The sequence below is a fragment of the Lissotriton helveticus genome, chromosome 10 (assembly GCF_964261635.1).
Source record: "Lissotriton helveticus chromosome 10, aLisHel1.1, whole genome shotgun sequence".
In the NCBI taxonomy this organism is placed as follows: Eukaryota; Metazoa; Chordata; class Amphibia; order Caudata; family Salamandridae; genus Lissotriton; species Lissotriton helveticus.
In genome coordinates, this window is record NC_136071.1 from 4,827,176 (window position 1) to 4,847,191 (window position 20,016).

Sequence of the window (20,016 nt, forward strand, 5' to 3'; positions counted from 1 at the left end):
GGTGATGGACAATAACCCCCAAGACTGTGTTTATTCATGTGGTACAAAAAGGGGGAGATATGTAGCGTTGGCATTCTAGTGTTCACGCTACGTCACCACGTAGTGTGAACGGCGGCCATTTTAGGTCGCGCGCGAGGAGCGCGAACAGTGAGGTGCCTGAGCTGCAGAGATAGGCAGCACGCTCGGCGCTCTCTACAGCATTGTAATTTAAAGAATAAATAAGTGGCACAATGAGATAAGTGTCCTGTAGTTATTGAGAAACAACATAACATCTACATTGGTGTGGTGCAGCTGTACAGGTGCACCCCCCCCCCAACAAGACATATTCAAAAGAAAAGAGCAAAGCATCTGAGGGGATTTGGACTGGGAACATGTGAGCAAAGAGCGGGGGGGGGGGGGGGGGCTCTGCGTGACACAACCGGAGGCCTTTGTATGAGGTGGGACAAGTACAAAACACGTCACTCACTGGGTGCACGAAAGACTGCGGGGGGGGGGAATAGGGGGGGGGGCACCCTCTGTGATCACAAAACAATCTATTGATTCCATGGAGGTGCAGGAGAGCGGGGGGGGGGGGGGACAGGACTTCAGGCCTCTGCACAGGAGGAACAGCAGCCCCCCCCCCGCGTGTGTCCAGCAGCTATAAGCGTCTCATTGTGGCCCCCTGAGGCATGTGAGGTATGCGGGGGGGGGGGGGGGAGGGGGGGACAACAGAGGCCCCGGCGCGCGCCGCCAGGATACGAGAAGAGCGCCCACTGCCAGGCGCGGCTGATGAAGGGGGGGCAGTGCCAGCAGAGGGGGGGGGCATGTCTATAACAAGGAGGGGCTCCAGGGGCGCTGTGAGGGGTGGGGGCAGGCATCAGCACGTGGAGAATGAGAGTCTGGAGCCAGCCCTGCCAAGGAAGCCTTACTCTGCCAGCCCAGCATCACCCACTCTGCGCTGCACTGTCCTGCCCACTCTGCGCTGCACTGTCCTGCCCACTCTGCGCTGCACTGTCCTGCCCACTCTGCGCTGCACTGTCCTGCCCACTCTGCGCTGCACTGTCCTGCCCACTCTGCGCTGCACTGTCCTGCCCACTCTGTGCTGCACTGTCCTGCCCACTCTGTGCTGCGCTGCACTGTCCCGCCCCTCTGCGCTGCACTGTCCTGCACACTCTGCGCTGCACTGTCCCGCCCACTCTGCGCTGCACTGTCCTGCCCACTCTGCGCTGCGCTGTCCTGCCCACTCTGCGCTGCACTGTCCTGCCCACTCTGCGCTGCACTGTCCTGCCCACTCTGCGCTGCACTGTCCTGCCCACTCTGCGCTGCACTGTCCTGCCCACTCTGCGCTGCACTGTCCTGCCCACTCTGCGCTGCACTGTCCTGCCCACTCTGTGCTGCACTGTCCTGCCCACTCTGTGCTGCGCTGCACTGCCCCGCCCCTCTGCGCTGCACTGTCCTGCACACTCTGCGCTGCACTGTCCCGCCCACTCTGCGCTGCACTGTCCTGCACACTCTGAGCTGCACTGTCCTGCACACTCTGTGCGGCGCTGTCCTGCCCACTCTGCGCTGCACTGTCCGGCACACTCTGCGCGGCGCTGTCCTGCACACTCTACGCTGCACTGTCCTGCACACTCTGCGCTGCACTGTCCTGCCCACACTGCGCTGCACTGTACTACTCACTCTGCGCTGCACTGTCCTGCACACTCTGCGCGGCGCTGTCCTGCCCACTCTGCGCGGCGCTGCACTGCCCTGCCCACTCTGCGCTGCGCTGTCCTGCCCACTCTGCGCTGCACTGTCCTGCCCACTCTGCGCTGCACTGTCCTGCCCACTCTGCGCTGCACTGTCCTGCCCACTCTGTGCTGCACTGTCCTGCACACTCTGCGCTGCACTGTCCTGCACACTCTGCGCGGCGCTGTCCTGCCCACTCTGCGCTGCACTGTCCTGCACACTCTGCGCGGCGCTGTCCTGCACACTCTGCGCTGCACTGTCCTGCACACTCTGCGCTGCACTGTCCTGCACACTCTGCGCGGCGCTGTCCTGCCCACTCTGCGTGGCGCTGTCCTGCACACTCTGCGCGGCGCTGTCCTGCACACTCTGCGCGGCGCTGTCCTGCACACTCTGCGCGGCGCTGTCCTGCAGACTCTGCGCTGTACTGTCATGCCCACGCTGCACTGTCCTGCCCACTCTGCGCTGCACTGTCCTGCCCACTCTGCGCTGCACTGTCCTGCCCACTCTGCGCTGCGCTGTCCTGCACACTCTGCGCGGCGCTGTCCTGCACACTCTGCGTGGCGCTGTCCTGCACACTCTGCGCTGTACTGTCATGCCCACGCTGCACTGTCCTGCCCACTCTGCGCTGCACTGTCCTGCCCACTCTGCGCTGCACTGTCCTGCCCACTCTGTGTTACACTGTCCTGCCCACTCTGCGCTGCGCTGTCCTGCCCACTCTACACTGCACTGTCCTGCCCACTCTGCGCTGCTGTACACTGTCCTGCCCACTCTGCGCTACATTGTCCTGCCCACTTTGTGCTGCACTGTCCTGCCCACTCTGCGCTGCACTGCACTGTCCTGCCCACTCTGCGCTGCACTGTCCTACCCACTCTGCGCTGCACTGTCCTGCCCACTCTGTGCTGCACTGTGCTGCCCACTCTGCGCTGCACTGTACTACTCACAATGCGCTGTACTGTCCTGCCCACTCTGCGCTGCACTGTCCTGCCCACTCTGCGCTGTACTGTCCTGCCCACTCTGTGTCACACTGTCCTGCCCACTCTGCGCTGCACTGTCCTACCCACTCTGCGCTGCACTGTCCTACCCACTCTGTGCTGTACTGTCCTGCCCACTCTGCGCTGCACTGTCCTGCCCACTCTGCGCTGCGCTGTCCTGCCCACTCTGCGCTGCGCTGTCCTGCCCACTCTGCGCTGTACTGTCCTGCCCACTCTGTGTCACACTGTCCTGCCCACTCTGCGCTGCACTGTCCTGCCCACTCTGCGCTGCGCTGTCCTGCCCACTCTGCGCTGTACTGTCCTGCCCACTCTGTGTCACACTGTCCTGCCCACTCTGCGCTGCACTGTCCTACCCACTCTACGCTGCACTGTCCTGCCCACTCTGTGCTGCACTGTGCTGCCCACTCTGCGCTGCACTGTACTACTCACTCTGTGCTGTACTGTCCTGCCCACTCTGCGCTGCACTGTCCTGCCCACTCTGCGCTGTACTGTCCTGCCCACTCTGCGCTGCACTGTCCTGCCCACTCTGCGCTGTCCTGCCCACTCTGCGCTGCGCTGTCCTGCCCACTCTGCGCTGCGCTGTCCTGCCCACTCTGCGCTGTCCTGCCCACTCTGCGGTGCGCTGTCCTGCCTACTCTGCGCTGTCCTGACCACTCTGCGCTGCGCTGTCCACCCCACCCGGATGACACACTCACTCAGGCTGCCAGGCCACGCCCCTTCAGATGAGACACCCACGGCCCCAGGCTGCCAGGCCACGCCCCTTCCGATGAGACACCCACAGCCCCAGGCTGCCAGGCCACGCCCCTTCGGATGAGACACCCACAGCCCCAGGCTGCCAGGCCACGCCCCTTCAGATGAGACACCCACAGCCCCAGGCTGCCAGGCCACGCCCCTTCAGATGAGACACCCACAACCCTAGGCTGCCAGGCCACGCCCCTTCAGATGAGACACCCACGGCCCCAGGCTGCCAGGCCACGCCCCTTCAGATGAGACACCCACAGCCCCAGGCTGCCAGGCCACGCCCCTTCCGATGCGACACCCACAGCCCCAGGCTGCCAGGCCACGCCCCTTCAGATGAGACACCCACAGCCCCAGGCTGCCAGGCCACGCCCCTTCAGATGAGACACCCACGGCCCCAGGCTGCCAGGCCACGCCCCTTCAGATGAGACACCCACTACCCCAGGCTGCCAGGCCACGCCCCTTCAGAGGAGACACCCACAGACCCAGGCTGCCAGGCCACGCCCCTTCAGATGAGACACCCACAGCCCCAGACTGCCAGGCCACGCCCCTTCCGATGCGACACCCACAGCCCCAGGCTGCCAGGCCACGCCCCTTCAGATGAGACACCCACAGCCCCAGGCTGCCAGGCCACGCCCCTTCAGATGAAACACCCACAGCCCCAGGCTGCCAGGCCACGCCCCTTCAGATGAGACTCCCACAGCCCAAGGCTGCCAGGCCACGCCCCTTCAGATGAGACACCCACAGCCCCAGGCTGCCAGGCCACGCCCCTTCAGATGAGACACCCACAGCCCCAGGCTGCCAGGCCACGCCCCTTCAGAGGAGACATCCACAGCCCCAGGCTGCCAGGCCACGCCCCTTCAGATGAGACACCCACAGCCCCAGGCTGCCAGGCCACGCCCCTTCAGATGAGACACCCTCAGCCCCAGGCTGCCAGGCCACGCCCCTTCAGATGAGACACCCACAGCCCCAGGCTGCCAGGCCACGCCCCTTCAGATGAGACACCCACAGCCTCAGGCTGCCAGGCCACGCCCCTTCAGATGAGACACCCACAGCCCCAGGCTGCCAGGCCATGCCCCTTCCGATGCGACACCCACAGCCCCAGGCTGCCAAGCCACGCCCCTTCAGATGAGACACCCACAGCCCCGGACTGCCAGGCCACGCCCCTTCAGATGAGACACCCACAGCCCCAGGCTGCCAAGCCACGCCCCTTCAGATGAGACACCCACAGCCTCAGGCTGCCAGGCCACGCCCCTTCAGATGAGACACCCACAGCCCCAGGCTGCCAGGCCATGCCCCTTCCGATGCGACACCCACAGCCCCAGGCTGCCAAGCCACGCCCCTTCAGATGAGACACCCACAGCCCCGGGCTGCCAGGCCACGCCCCTTCAGATGAGACACCCACAGCCCCAGGCTGCCAAGCCACGCCCCTTCAGATGAGACACGCCACGCCCCTTCAGATGAGACACCCACAGCCCCAGGCTGCCAAGCCACGCCCCTTCAGATGAGACACCCACAGCCCCAGGCTGCCAGGCCACGCCCCTTCAGATGAGACACCCACAGCCCCAGGCTGCCAGGCCACGCCCCTTCAGATGAGACACCCACAGCCCCAGGCTGCCAGGCCACGCCCCTTCAGATGAGACACCCACAGCCCCGGGCTGCCAGGACACGCCCCTTCAGATGAGACACCCACAGCCCCAGGCTGCCAGGCCACGTCCCTTCCGATGCGACACCCACAGCCCCAGGCCTGCCAGGCCACGCCCCTTCAGATGAGACACCCACAGCCCCAGGCTGCCAAGCCACGCCCCTTCAGATGAGACAGCCCCGGGCTGCCAGGCCACGCCCCTTCAGATGAGACACCCACAGCCCCAGGCTGCCAAGCCACGCCCCTTCAGATGAGACACCCACAGCCCCAGGCTGCCAGGCCACGCCCTTCAGATGAGACACCCTCAGCCCCAGGCTGCCAGGCCACGCCCCTTCAGATGAGACACCCACAGCCCCAGGCTGCCAAGCCACGCCCCTTCAGATGAGACACCCACAGCCCCGGGCTGCCAGGCCACGCCCCTTCAGATGAGACACCCACAGCCCCAGGCTGCCAGGCCACGCCCCTTCAGATGAGACACCCACAGCCCCAGGCTGCCAGGCCACGCCCCTTCAGATGAGACACCCACAGCACCAGGCTGCCAAGCCACGCCCCTTCAGATGAGACACCCACAGCCCCGGGCTGCCAGGCCACGCCCCTTCAGATGAGACACCCACAGCCCAAGGGTGCCAGGCCACGCCCCTTCAGAGGAGACACCCACAGCCCCAGGCTGCCAGGCCACGCCCTTCAGATGAGACACCCACAGCCCCAGACTGCCAGGCCACGCCCCTTCAGAGGAGACACCCACAGCCCCAGGCTGCCAGGCCACGCCCCTTCAGATGAGACACCCACAGCCCCAGACTGCCAGGCCACGCCCCTTCAGAGGAGACACCCACAGCCCCAGGCTGCCAGGCCACGCCCCTTCAGATGAGACAGCCTCAGGCTGCCAGGCCACGGCCCTTCAGATGAGACACCCACAGCCCCAGGCTGCCAGGCCACGCCCCTTCAGATGAGACACCCACAGCCCCGGGCTGCCAGGACACGCCCCTTCAGATGAGACACCCACAGCCCCAGGCTGCCAGGCCACGTCCCTTCCGATGCGACACCCACAGCCCCAGGGCTGCCAGGCCACGCCCCTTCAGATGAGACACCCACAGCCCCAGGCTGCCAAGCCACGCCCCTTCAGATGAGACAGCCCCGGGCTGCCAGGCCACGCCCCTTCGGATGAGACACCCACAGCCCCAGGCTGCCAGGCCACGCCCCTTCAGATGAGACACTCACAGCCCCAGGCTGTCAGGCCACGCCCCTTCAGATGAGACACCCACAGCCCCAGGCTGCCAAGCCACGCCCCTTCAGATGAGACACCCACAGCCCCAGGCTGCCAGGCCACGCCCTTCAGATGAGACACCCTCAGCCCCAGGCTGCCAAGCCACGCCCCTTCAGATGAGACACCCACAGCCCCAGGCTGCCAGGCCACGCCCTTCAGATGAGACACCCACAGCCCCAGGCTGCCAGGCCACGCCCTTCAGATGAGACACCCTCAGCCCCAGGCTGCCAGGCCACGCCCCTTCAGATGAGACACCCACAGCCCCAGGCTGCCAGGCCACGCCCCTTCAGATGAGACACCCACAGCCCCAGGCTGCCAGGCCACGCCCCTTCAGATGAGACACCCACAGCCCCAGGCTGCCAAGCCACGCCCCTTCAGATGAGACACCCACAGCCCTGGGCTGCCAGGCCACGCCCCTTCAGATGAGACACCCACAGCCCCAGGCTGCCAGGCCACGCCCCTTCAGATGAGACACCCACAGCCCCAGGCTGCCAGGCCACGCCCCTTCAGATGAGACACCCACAGCCCCAGGCTGCCAAGCCACGCCCCTTCAGATGAGACACCCACAGCCCCGGGCTGCCAGGCCACGCCCCTTCAGATGAGACACCCACAGCCCAAGGGTGCCAGGCCACGCCCTTCAGATGAGACACCCACAGCCCCAGACTGCAAGGCCACGCCCCTTCAGAGGAGACACCCACAGCCCCAGGCTGCCAGGCCACGCCCCTTCAGATGAGACACCCACAGCCCCAGACTGCCAGGCCACGCCCCTTCAGAGGAGACACCCACAGCCCCAGCCTGCCAGGCCACGCCCCTTCAGATGAGACAGCCTCAGGCTGCCAGGCCACGCCCCTTCAGATGAGACACCCACAGCCCCAGGCTGCCAGGCCACGCCCCTTCAGAGGAGACACCCACAGCCCCAGGCTGCCAGGCCACGCCCCTTCAGATGAGACACCTACAGCCCTAGGCTGCCAGGCCACGCCCCTTCGGATGAGACACCCACAGCCCCAGGCTGCCAGGCCACGCCCCTTCCGATGAGACACCCACAGCCCCAGGCTGCCAGGCCACGCCCCTTCAGAGGAGACACCCACAGCCCCAGGCTGCCAGGCCACGCCCCTTCAGATGAGACACCCACAGCCCCAGGCTGCCAGGCCACGCCCCTTCAGATGAGACACCCACAGCCCCGGGCTGCCAGGACACGCCCCTTCAGATGAGACACCCACAGCCCCAGGCTGCCAGGCCACGTCCCTTCCGATGCGACACCCACAGCCCCAGGGCTGCCAGGCCACGCCCCTTCAGATGAGACACCCACAGCCCCAGGCTGCCAAGCCACGCCCCTTCAGATGAGACAGCCCCGGGCTGCCAGGCCACGCCCCTTCAGATGAGACACCCACAGCCCCAGGCTGCCAAGCCACGCCCCTTCAGATGAGACACCCACAGCCCCAGGCTGCCAGGCCACGCCCTTCAGATGAGACACCCTCAGCCCCAGGCTGCCAAGCCACGCCCCTTCAGATGAGACACCCACAGCCCCAGGATGCCAGGCCACGCCCTTCAGATGAGACACCCACAGCCCCAGGCTGCCAGGCCACGCCCTTCAGATGAGACACCCTCAGCCCCAGGCTGCCAGGCCACGCCCCTTCAGATGAGACACCCACAGCCCCAGGCTGCCAGGCCACGCCCCTTCAGATGAGACACCCACAGCCCCAGGCTGCCAGGCCACGCCCCTTCAGATGAGACACCCACAGCCCCAGGCTGCCAAGCCACGCCCCTTCAGATGAGACACCCACAGCCCTGGGCTGCCAGGCCACGCCCCTTCAGATGAGACACCCACAGCCCCAGGCTGCCAGGCCACGCCCCTTCAGAGGAGACACCCACAGCCCCAGGCTGCCAGGCCACGCCCCTTCAGATGAGACACCCACAGCCCGAGGCTGCCAGGCCACGCCCCTTCGGATGAGACACCCACAGCCCCAGGCTGCCAGGCCACGCCCCTTCCGATGAGACACCCACAGCCCCAGGCTGCCAGGCCACGCCCCTTCGGATGAGACAGCCACAGCCCCAGGCTGCCAGGCCACGCCCCTTCCGATGAGACTCCCACAGCCCCAGGCTGCCAGGCCACGCCCCTTCGGATGAGACACCCACAGCCCCAGCCTGCCAGGCCACGCCCCTTCAGATGAGACACCCACATCCCTAGGCTGCCAGGCCACGCCCCTTCAGATGAGACACCCACAGCCCCAGGCTGCCAGGCCACGCCCCTTCAGATGAGACACCCACAGCCCCAGCCAGGCCACGCCCCTTCAGATGAGACACCCACAGCCCTAGGATGCCAGGCCACGCCCCTTCGGATGAGACACCCACAGCCCCAGCCTGCCAGGCCACGCCCCTTCAGATGAGACACCCACATCCCTAGGCTGCCAGGCCACGCCCCTTTGGATGAGACACCCACAGCCCCAGGCTGCCAGGCCACGCCTCTTCGGATGAGACAGCCACAGCCCCAGGCTGCCAGGCCACGCCCCTTCGGATGAGACACCCACAGCCCCAGGCTGCCAGGCCACGCCCCTTCAGATGAGACACCCAGAGCCCCAGGCTGCCAGGCCACGCAACTTCAGAGGAGACACCCACAGCCCCAGGCTGCCAGGCCACGCCCCTTCAGATGAGACACCCACAGCCCTAGGCTGCCAGGCCACGCCCCTTCGGATGAGACACCCACAGCCCCAGCCTGCCAGGCCACGCCCCTTCAGATGAGACACCCACAGCCCCAGGCTGCCAGGCCACGCCCCTTCAGAGGAGACACCCACAGCCCCAGGCTGCCAGGCCACGCCCCTTCAGATGAGACACCCACAGCCCCAGCCAGGCCACGCCCCTTCAGATGAGACACCCACAGCCCCAGGCTGCCAGGCCACGCCCCTTCAGATGAGACACCCACATCCCCAGCCTGCCAGGCCACGCCCCTTCAGATGAGACACCCACAGCCCCAGGCTGCCAGGCCACGCCCCTTCAGATGAGACACCCACCGCCCCAGCCAGGCCACGCCCCTTCAGATGAGACACCCACAGCCCTAGGCTGCCAGGCCACGCCCCTTCGGATGAGACACCCACAGCCCCAGCCTGCCAGGCCACGCCCCTTCAGATGAGACACCCACATCCCTAGGCTGCCAGGCCACGCCCCTTTGGATGAGACACCCACAGCCCCAGGCTGCCAGGCCACGCCTCTTCGGATGAGACAGCCACAGCCCCAGGCTGCCAGGCCACGCCCCTTCCGATGAGACTCCCACAGCCCCAGGCTGCCAGGCCACGCCCCTTCGGATGAGACACCCACAGCCCCAGGCTGCCAGGCCACGCCCCTTCAGATGAGACACCCACAGCCCCAGGCTGCCAGGCCACGCCCCTTCAGATGAGACACCCACAGCCCCAGGCTGCCAGGCCATGCCCCTTCAGAGGAGACACCCACAGCCCCAGGCTGCCAGGCCACGCCCCTTCAGATGAGACACCCACAGCCCTAGGCTGCCAGGCCACGCCCCTTCGGATGAGACACCCACAGCCCCAGGCTGCCAGGCCACGCCCCTTCGGATGAGACAGCCACAGCCCCAGGCTGCCAGGCCACGCCCCTTCCGATGAGACTCCCACAGCCCCAGGCTGCCAGGCCACGCCCCTTCGGATGAGACACCCACAGCCCCAGGCTGCCAGGCCACGCCCCTTCCGATGAGACACCCAGAGCCCCAGGCTGCCAGGCCACGCCCCTTCCGATGAGACTCCCACAGCCCCAGGCTGCCAGGCCACGCCCCTTCGGATGAGACACCCACAGCCCCAGGCTGCCAGGCCACGCCCCTTCAGATGAGACACCCACAGCCCCAGGCTGCCAGGCCACGCCCCTTCAGATGAGACACCCACAGCCCCAGGCTGCCAGGCCATGCCCCTTCAGAGGAGACACCCACAGCCCCAGGCTGCCAGGCCACGCCCCTTCAGATGAGACACCCACAGCCCTAGGCTGCCAGGCCACGCCCCTTCGGATGAGACACCCACAGCCCCAGGCTGCCAGGCCACGCCCCTTCCGATGAGACACCCAGAGCCCCAGGCTGCCAGGCCACGCCCCTTCGGATGAGACAGCCACAGCCCCAGGCTGCCAGGCCACACCCCTTCCGATGAGACTCCCACAGCCCCAGGCTGCCAGGCCACGCCCCTTCGGATGAGACACCCACAGCCCCAGGCTGCCAGGCCACGCCCCTTCGGATGAGACACCCACAGCCCCAGGCTGCCAGGCCACGCCCCTTCAGATGAGACACCCACAGCCCCAGGCTGCCAGGCCACGCCCCTTCAGATGAGACACCCACAGCCCCAGGCTGCCAGGCCATGCCCCTTCAGAGGAGACACCCACAGCCCCAGGCTGCCAGGCCACGCCCCTTCAGATGAGACACCCACAGCCCTAGGCTGCCAGGCCACGCCCCTTCGGATGAGACACCCACAGCCCCAGGCTGCCAGGCCACGCCCCTTCGGATGAGACAGCCACAGCCCCAGGCTGCCAGGCCACGCCCCTTCCGATGAGACTCCCACAGCCCCAGGCTGCCAGGCCACGCCCCTTCGGATGAGACACCCACAGCCCCAGGCTGCCAGGCCACGCCCCTTCAGATGAGACACCCACAGCCCCAGGCTGCCAGGCCACGCCCCTTCAGATGAGACACCCACAGCCCCAGGCTGCCAGGCCACGCCCCTTCGGATGAGACACCCACAGCCCCAGGCTGCCAGGCCACGCCCCTTCGGATGAGACAGCCACAGCCCCAGGCTGCCAGGCCACGCCCCTTCGGATGAGACACCCACAGCCCCAGGCTGCCAGGCCACGCCCTTCAGATGAGACACCCACAGCCCCAGGCTGCCAGGCCAAGCCCTTCAGATGAGACACCCACAGCCCCAGGCTGCCAGGCCACGCCCCTTCAGATGAGACACCCACAGCCCCAGGCTGCCAGGCCACGCCCCTTCAGATGAGACACCCACAGCCCCAGGCTGCCAGGCCACGCCCCTTCAGATGAGACACCCACAGCCCCAGGCTGCCAGGCCACGCCCCTTCAGAGGAGACACCCACAGCCCCAGGCTGCCAGGCCACGCCCCTTCAGATGAGACACCCACAGCCCTAGGCTGCCAGGCCACGCCCCTTCGGATGAGACACCCACAGCCCCAGGCTGCCAGGCCACGCCCCTTCCGATGAGACACCCACAGCCCCAGGCTGCCAGGCCACGCCCCTTCGGATGAGACAGCCACAGCCCCAGGCTGCCAGGCCACGCCCCTTCCGATGAGACTCCCACATCCCCAGGCTGCCAGGCCACGCCCCTTCGGATGAGACACCCACAGCCCCAGGCTGCCAGGCCACGCCCCTTCCGATGAAACTCCCACAGCCCCAGGCTGCCAGGCCACGCCCCTTCGGATGAGACACCCACAGCCCCAGGCTGCCAGGCCACGCCCCTTCAGATGAGACACCCACAGCCCCAGGCTGTCAGGCCACGCCCCTTCAGATGAGACACCCACAGCCCCAGGCTGCCAGGCCACGCCCCTTCAGAGGAGACACCCACAGCCCCAGGCTGCCAGGCCACGCCCCTTCAGATGAGACACCCACAGCCCTAGGCTGCCAGGCCACGCCCCTTCGGATGAGACACCCACAGCCCCAGCCTGCCAGGCCACGCCCCTTCAGATGAGACACCCACAGCCCCAGGCTGCCAGGCCACGCCCCTTCAGAGGAGACACCCACAGCCCCAGGCTGCCAGGCCACGCCCCTTCAGATGAGACACCCACAGCCCTAGGCTGCCAGGCCACGCCCCTTCGGATGAGACACCCACAGCCCCAGCCTGCCAGGCCACGCCCCTTCAGATGAGACACCCACAGCCCCAGGCTGCCAGGCCACGCCCCTTCAGATGAGACACCCACAGCCCCAGCCAGGCCACGCCCCTTCAGATGAGACACCCACAGCCCCAGGCTGCCAGGCCACGCCCCTTCAGATGAGACACTCACAGCCACTTTATCCTCCAATGGATCGTGTATTGTACCCCTCAGGAGTTGAAAATGAGAGATTTTACATCTGGATAACCCACTCACAAATTAACAATTAGATTCATGTATATGACTCTCAATGCCAAACTGTATAAATAAAGAATTATAACTGCTGGTCTGAACCTTCAAAAGAAATTTAGCCAAACTAAAATCAAGCAAAGCAATCTTTTGGTTAAGGCATTATAAAATAATACTATCTGTTCCATATGATCAGATCTCTCCCGATATTGATTTTCCCTCGCCCCAATCAATACATTGGAATGCACAATGAACCTTTAGGAAGCGAGTCTTGGCAAACTCTGAGGTCCCGGTTCACAAAGGAAATCTGAGTCAAAAGTCTAATTTTACGACTTTTGGCATTCACAGAGGTCATTTACGAGTCGTATCTTTACGTCCGCAGTCGGGCCGGAATCTCCGGCTTGGACCGTACTGGCTGCACCCGGGCTGTACTCTCCCAAACAGGTCATACTCCCCGGCTCGGGCCAGATGAAATGTAAGCAGGAGGGCAGAACTAAATTTTTACAAAAAGGAACATTAGGAAAGTGTGATAAGTGGCAGAGGAGGTCATGAAAGTCAGTTTGGGCACGGAAAGGGTGTGGCCGGACACAACATCACATCCCAGAAAAGTTTGCTCCTTTGCATCATGGTACATGCAGTCCACAATTTGAGCTCCCCGTAGTTTTGAAAACTCAAGCTGGACAGCTCAAAACAAACAAAACCAGCAAATGCAAAGCAAGCAAGTGTGCGTTACAAAACACCAACCAGCGGTCGACAATGGGTGGATGCATTCCTAGGGAAGGTTCAGCGTGTCCCCAGTATGTCTCTGCAGCTGGACAGCTGCGCTGTCTGGTAGGCTCGACCTAAAAACAAGACAGCAGGTGTGATCGAAAGCTGCTCCTCTTTAAAGAACATCACATCACGATGAAGTAAACTTCTCTTCCCAGAGCCCAGCTTCCTCTCCTGTCACACCCTGGCGTTGAGGTTTAGTTTTTGGGGTGTGTCCTAGGTTGGTTGCAGGGGGTCGTCACACAGCGCTGTGGTCCACACACCTCTCTTGGAGGTCGTGAGAAGAATGAGGTGGTCTACATACATGTGACTCGCCGCAGCAAAGCTCTTGATTTCAGGACAGACGGCCTTTTGTGGCTTGCGTGGAAATTCAATTCAATTCAATTCAATTCAAATAATTTATATAGCGCGCTACATACCCAGAGGGTCTCAAGGCGCTTGAAGAAGGGTGGGGGATTACTTGTCGAAACCTAGTGCGGACTCAGGTCATGCCTTACATTATCCAAAAGAAGACAAGGATGTCGTTTCACGGCTAGACCGCGGACTTTGGTGCTGGAAACCAGGGTTCAAGCCTCGGGGTCGCGTCCACATCCTGTGATTCTGGGCAAATCACCTAAACTGCCCGTGCCTACCAAAAATGAATGTGTCCTTGTGTAACGTAACCGGTGCTCATGTAAAGCTCTCTGATACCTTCGGGTCGAGTTTGCGCCATATGAATCTGCAAAAAAAAAAAGGACCCGGTCCGAATGGACCCCTTCGCCTGACGTGGTTTTACTTCTTGTTGGCACTCACCCAAGCAGTCATCTCTATGTGATTGTCACCATATTTGTGCAAGAGTGAGCAGGTGTTACGGAGAGGTGTTTGAGGGACCAGGCATACCTGCGGACCGCCATCCTCTGCAATCTTTACGCAGTTAGAGGACCCCACAGGTTCAGCACTGATCACCAGACATGGCTGTCGAGGGTTCTCTGGACTCTACGGCAGAACGGGAGGCTCTGAGTAAGGTTTTCTTTCTTTACTGTTGAATTCACAGCAGCCAATCAGCAGTCACAGTGGAAACCACTACGGTTCCCATAACCCTGTGTATGAGTCGCTGCCCAATCCTATCCCACCCCCATGCACAGCCCTCAACAGCACTGAGGGCCACATGTATGAACACATGTTCCCATAGACACAGAATGGGTAAAACCCTTTGATGCACCTGCCCCGCGGCGCCCGTCTCTCTGCGGCCGGGCCTCTGGAGTGAGGTGTGTGTGAGGAGCAGTGTGAGGGTGAAGGCTTCGTGGAGGGACGCCTCGTGGAGGCCCTCGATGCCTCAATACTGCAGTCTGTACACAAGGCCTTTGCGGAGCGTCTGCGGGGCGGGCGGTCAGTACGCCCGACGCGCCCACATGGGTCCTTCCTCTGTCACCGGCCATGAGTGTCCGGTGCTTGAACCATCACCCAGCGGGCCCCTCCCCAGAGCGGTGGATGGTGAGGGGCCGGACAAGCATCAGATCTCCGCTCACTCAGAAGAGTCCCAGAGTCTCCTCAACACCCACCCCAAAGGATGGGGAATGGGGTCCACTCAGTCAAAAAACACTATACCTGTGAGGGACTCTCACCCTGACCCACCCCTGTGCACTTATGGGGCCCTGACCCCTGAGCCCTCGTGGGGCCCTGACCCCTGAGCCCTCGTGGGGCCCTGACCCCTGAGCCCTCGTGGGGCCCTGACCCCTGTGCCCTCGTGGGGCCCTGACCCCTGTGCACTTATGGGGCCCTGACCCCTGAGCCCTCGTGGGGCCCTGACCCCTGAGCCCTCGTGGGGCCCTGACCCCTGTGCCCTCGTGGGGCCCTGACCCCTGTGCACTTATGGTGCACTGAGCCCTGTGCCTTCTTGGGGCACTGACAAGGTCTGTGAGTACTGAGCAGGCAGCGGGTCCAGGGTCTGTGAGTAAAGAGCAGGCGGCGGGTCCAGGGTCTGTGAGTAAAGAGCAGGCGGCGGGTCCAGGGTCTGTGAGTAAAGAGCAGGCGGCGGGTCCAGGGTCTGTGAGTAAAGAGCAGGCGGCGGGTCCAGGGTCTGTGAGTAAAGAGCAGGCGGCGGGTCCAGGGTCTGTGAGTAAAGAGCAGGCGGCGGGTACAGGGTCTGTGATTAAAGAGCAGGCGGCGGGTACCTTGTCTGTGAGTAAAGAGCAGGCGGCGGGTCCAGGGTCTGTGAGTAAAGAGCAGGCGGCGGGTCCAGGGTCTGTGAGTAAAGAGCAGGCGGTGGGTACAGGGTCTGTGAGTAAAGAGCAGGTGGCGGGTACCTTGTCTGTGAGTAAAGAGCAGGTGGCGGGTACAGGGTCTGTGAGTAAAGAGCAGGCGGTGGGTACAGGGTCTGTGAGTAAAGAGCAGGTGGCGGGTACCTTGTCTGTCAGTAAAGAGCAGGCGGCGGGTCCAGGGTCTGTGAGTAAAGAGTAGGCGGCGGGTCCAGGGTCTGTGAGTAAAGAGCAGGCGGCGGGTACAGGGTCTGTGATTAAAGAGCAGGCGGCGGGTACAGGGTCTGTGAGTAAAGAGCAGGCGGTGGGTACAGGGTCTGTGAGTAAAGAGCAGGTGGCGGGTACCTTGTCTGTGAGTAAAGAGCAGGTGGCGGGTACAGGGTCTGTGAGTAAAGAGCAGGTGGCGGGTCCAGGGTCTGTGAGTAAAGAGCAGGCGGTGGGTACAGGGTCTGTGAGTAAAGAGCAGGTGGCGGGTACCTTGTCTGTGAGTAAAGAGCAGGCGGCGGGTCCAGGGTCTGTGAGTAAAGAGCAGGCGGCGGGTCCAGGGTCTGTGAGTAAAGAGCAGGCGGCGGGTCCAGGGTCTGTGAGTAAAGAGCAGGCGGCGGGTCCAGGGTCTGTGAGTAAAGAGCAGGCGGTGGGTACCTTGTCTGTGAGTAAAGAGCAGGTGGCGGGTACAGGGTCTGTGAGTAAAGAGCAGGCGGTGGGTACAGGGTCTGTGAGTAAAGAGCAGGTGGCGGGTACCTTGTCTGTGAGTAAAGAGCAGGCGGCGGGTCCAGGGTCTGTGAGTAAAGAGCAGGCGGCGGGTCCAGGGTCTGTGAGTAAAGAGCAGGCGGCGGGTCCAGGGTCTGTGAGTACTGAGCAGGCAGCGGGTCCAGGGTCTGTAAGTAAAGAGCAGGCGGCGGGTACACGTCCCGCGGAGCTCTCTTTTAAGAGCAGCGTGTCTGCGAGTCCCGGGCAGCGTATAGCACTAAGGGCCTGATTTAGATCTTGGCGGTCTTCCTGTCGCCCTGTCACGGTGCGAGCCCGCGTACTCCGTCAAGCTGACGGTGTTCCGCCAGCCGTATTTAGATGCATACGCGATACACAGAAGACCGCTGCCGCGGCGGACCTTTGTGCTGGGAACCGCACTCCGTCGCGTCTTGACTGCGGGATCCCACTGGGTCGATTTAGATGTTCCAGTTGGGCTGGCGGTGTCCTGTTGGTGGACTCCTGACGGTGGCGCCCGTGATGGTGCAGAGCCAGGTAAGTGACATTTCTTTTTACGTAACACATATATATGTAGTGTATCTGTACATATGTTTGTAGGATATGTGTAGTGAGCTTTGTGTATACCGCAGGGTACACAACCAACATACACACACCAAGCATTGTATACCCGCACACACCACCGACAACTACCTTCGAGACGGTCGACGCGGGGGCCGAGTCTGTCGTGGTCACGGTGCAGCAGGACAGGGGGCCTAGACAGCGACAAAGAGGATGAAATTGCAGTTCGTACCCCTGGAAAAGGTAAGTTTGCAGCCTTTTCCCTCCCTCCCGCTGACTCGCCCTAGGAGGGATTCCCTTAGAAACAGCAAACATCCAAACCTGGGGGGCAGTGGTCCTGTCTGGACCCCCCCCCCACCGCCGGCGGCAGCCCATCGCGCCGTAGCGACGGGAGCGAAGTCCTGGCGGAGTCGGCGGGACCACGGCGGTCTTTTCTCAGCCCATCGCGCCGTAGCGACGGGAGCGAAGTCCTGGCGGAGTCGGCGGGACCACGGCGGTCTTTTCTCAGCCCATCGCGCCATAGCGACGGGAGCGAAGTCCTGGCGGAGTCGGCGGGACCACGGCGGTCTTTTCTCAGCCCATCGCGCCGTAGCGGCGGGAGCGAAGTCCTGGCGGAGTCGGCGGGACCGCGGCGGTCTTTTCTCAGCCCATCGCGCCGTAGGGACGGGAGCGAAGTCCTGGCGGAGTCGGCGGGACCGCGGCGGTCTTTTCTCAGCCCATCACGCCGTAGGGACGGGAGCGAAGTCCTGGCGGAGTCAGCGGGACCGCGGCGGTCTTTTCTCAGCCCATCGCGCCGTAGGGACGGAGCAAAGTCCTGGCGGAGTCGGCGGGACCGCGGCGGTCTTTTCTCAGCCCATCGCGCCGTAGGGACGGAGCGAAGTCCTGGCGGAGTCGGCGGAACCGCGGCGGTCTTTTCTCAGCCCATCGCGCCGTAGGGACGGAGCGAAGTCCTGGCGGAGTCGGCGGGACCGCGGCGGTCTTTTCTCAGCCCATCGCGCCGTAGGGACGGGAGCGAAGTCCTGGTGGAGTCGGCGGGACCGCGGCGGTCTTTTCTCAGCCCATCGCGCCATAGGGACGGAGCGAAGTCCTGGCGGAGTCGGCGGGACCGCGGCGGTCTTTTCTCCCATTGCCAGCCAACATCTAAATCAGGCGGGAAGACCGCCAAAAAAGGACGGCGGGACCAGTGCCGCCAAGATCTAAATCAAGTCCTTAGTCTGTGAGCCTGTGTGCAGGCAGCGTACAGGTCTGTGTGCAGGCAGCGTACCGGTCTGTGTACAGGCAGCATACCGGTCTGTGTACAGGCAGCGTACCGGTCTGTGTACAGGCAGCGTAAAGGTCTGTGTACTGGCAGCGTACCGGTCTGTGTGCAGGCAGCGTACACGTCTGTGTGCAGTCAGCGTACCGGTCTGTGTGCAGGCAGCGTACAGGTCTGTGTGCAGGCAGCATACCGGTCTGTGTACAGGCAGCGTACCGGTCTGTGTACAGGCAGCGTACAGGCAGCGTACAGGTCTGTGTACAGGTCTGTGTACAGGCAGCGTACCGGTCTGTGTACAGGCAGCGTACCGGTCTGTGTACAGGCAGCGTACCGGTCTGTGTACAGGCAGCATACCGGTCTGTGTACAGGCAGCGTACAGGTCTGTGTACAGGCAGCGTACAGGTCTGTGTACAGGCAGCATACAGGCAGCGTACAGGTCTGTGTACAGGCAGCGTACCGGTCTGTGTGCAGGCAGCGTACACGTCTGTGTGCAGTCAGCGTACCGGTCTGTGTGCAGGCAGCGTACAGGTCTGTGTGCAGGCAGCGTACCGGTCTGTGTACAGGCAGCGTACCGGTCTGTGTACAGGCAGCGTACAGGCAGCGTACAGGTCTGTGTACAGGCAGTGTACAGGTCTGTGTACAGGCAGCGTACCGGTCTGTGTACAGGCAGCATACCGGTCTGTGTACAGGCAGCGTACCGGTCTGTGTACAGGCAGCATACCGGTCTGTGTACAGGCAGCGTACAGGTCTGTGTACAGGCAGCGTACAGGTCTGTGTACAGGCAGCATTCAGGCAGCGTACAGGTCTGTGTACAGGCAGCGTACAGGTCTGTGTACAGGCAGCGTACCGGTCTGTGTGCAGGCAGCGTACACGTCTGTGTGCAGTCAGCGTACCGGTCTGTGTGCAGGCAGCGTACAGGTCTGTGTGCAGGCAGCGTACCGGTCTGTGTACAGGCAGCATACCGGTCTGTGTACAGGCAGCGTACAGGCAGCGTACAGGTCTGTGTACAGGCAGTGTACAGGTCTGTGTACAGGCAGCGTACCGGTCTGTGTACAGGCAGCATACCGGTCTGTGTACAGGAAGCGTACAGGTCTGTGTACAGGCAGCGTACAGGTCTGTGTACAGGCAGCGTACAGGCAGCGTACAGGTCTGTGTACAGGCAGCGTACAGGCAGCGTACAGGTGTGTGTACAGGCAGTGTACAGGTAGTGCACAGGCAGTGTACAGGTAGTGCACAGGCAGCGTACAGGTCTGTGTACAGGCAGCGTACAGGTAGCGTACAGGCAGCGTACAGGTAGTGCACAGGCAGCGTACAGGTAGTGCACAGGCAGCGTACAGGTAGTGCAAAGGCAGTGTACAGGCAGTGCACAGGCAGTGTACAGGTAGTGCACAGGCAGTGTACAGGTAGTGCACAGGCAGTTTACAGGTAGTGCACAGGCAGCGTACAGGTAGTGCACAGGCAGCATACAGGTAGTGCACAGGCAGCGTACAGGTAGTGCACAGGCAGCATACAGGTAGCGTACAGGCAGCGTACAGGTAGTGCACAGGCAGCGTACAGGTAGTGCAAAGGCAGTGTACAGGCAGTGCACAGGCAGTGTACAGGTAGTGCACAGGCAGTGTACAGGTAGTGCACAGGCAGTTTACAGGTAGTGCACAGGCAGTGTACAGGTAGTGCACAGGCAGTTTACAGGTAGTGCACAGGCAGTGTACAGGTAGTGCACAGGCAGCGTACATGTAGTGCACAGGCAGCATACAGGTAGTGCACAGGCAGTGTACAGGTAGTGCACAGGCAGTGTACAGGTAGTGCACAGGCAGCGTACAGATATGGGTTCAGAGGCCATTTGTTTATGAACTCACAGGCAGTGCAGTGTATGTATAGTGTACAGGCAGCGTACAGGAATGTGTCGGTGAGCTCCAGTCAGTGCACCTCCCCTCCCCAATGAACCAGTACTCTCCCCCCCCCATCCTGCCATTGAAAGCATTGGTGGGGGCGGGGGGGGGGGTCTTTTCTGCACAGTGAGAAAGATAAACAGAGGCAGAGGCAGGAATGTGAGCGCTGCCTGCTTCACCCTGCACTGGGGGGTGATCCATCACTCTA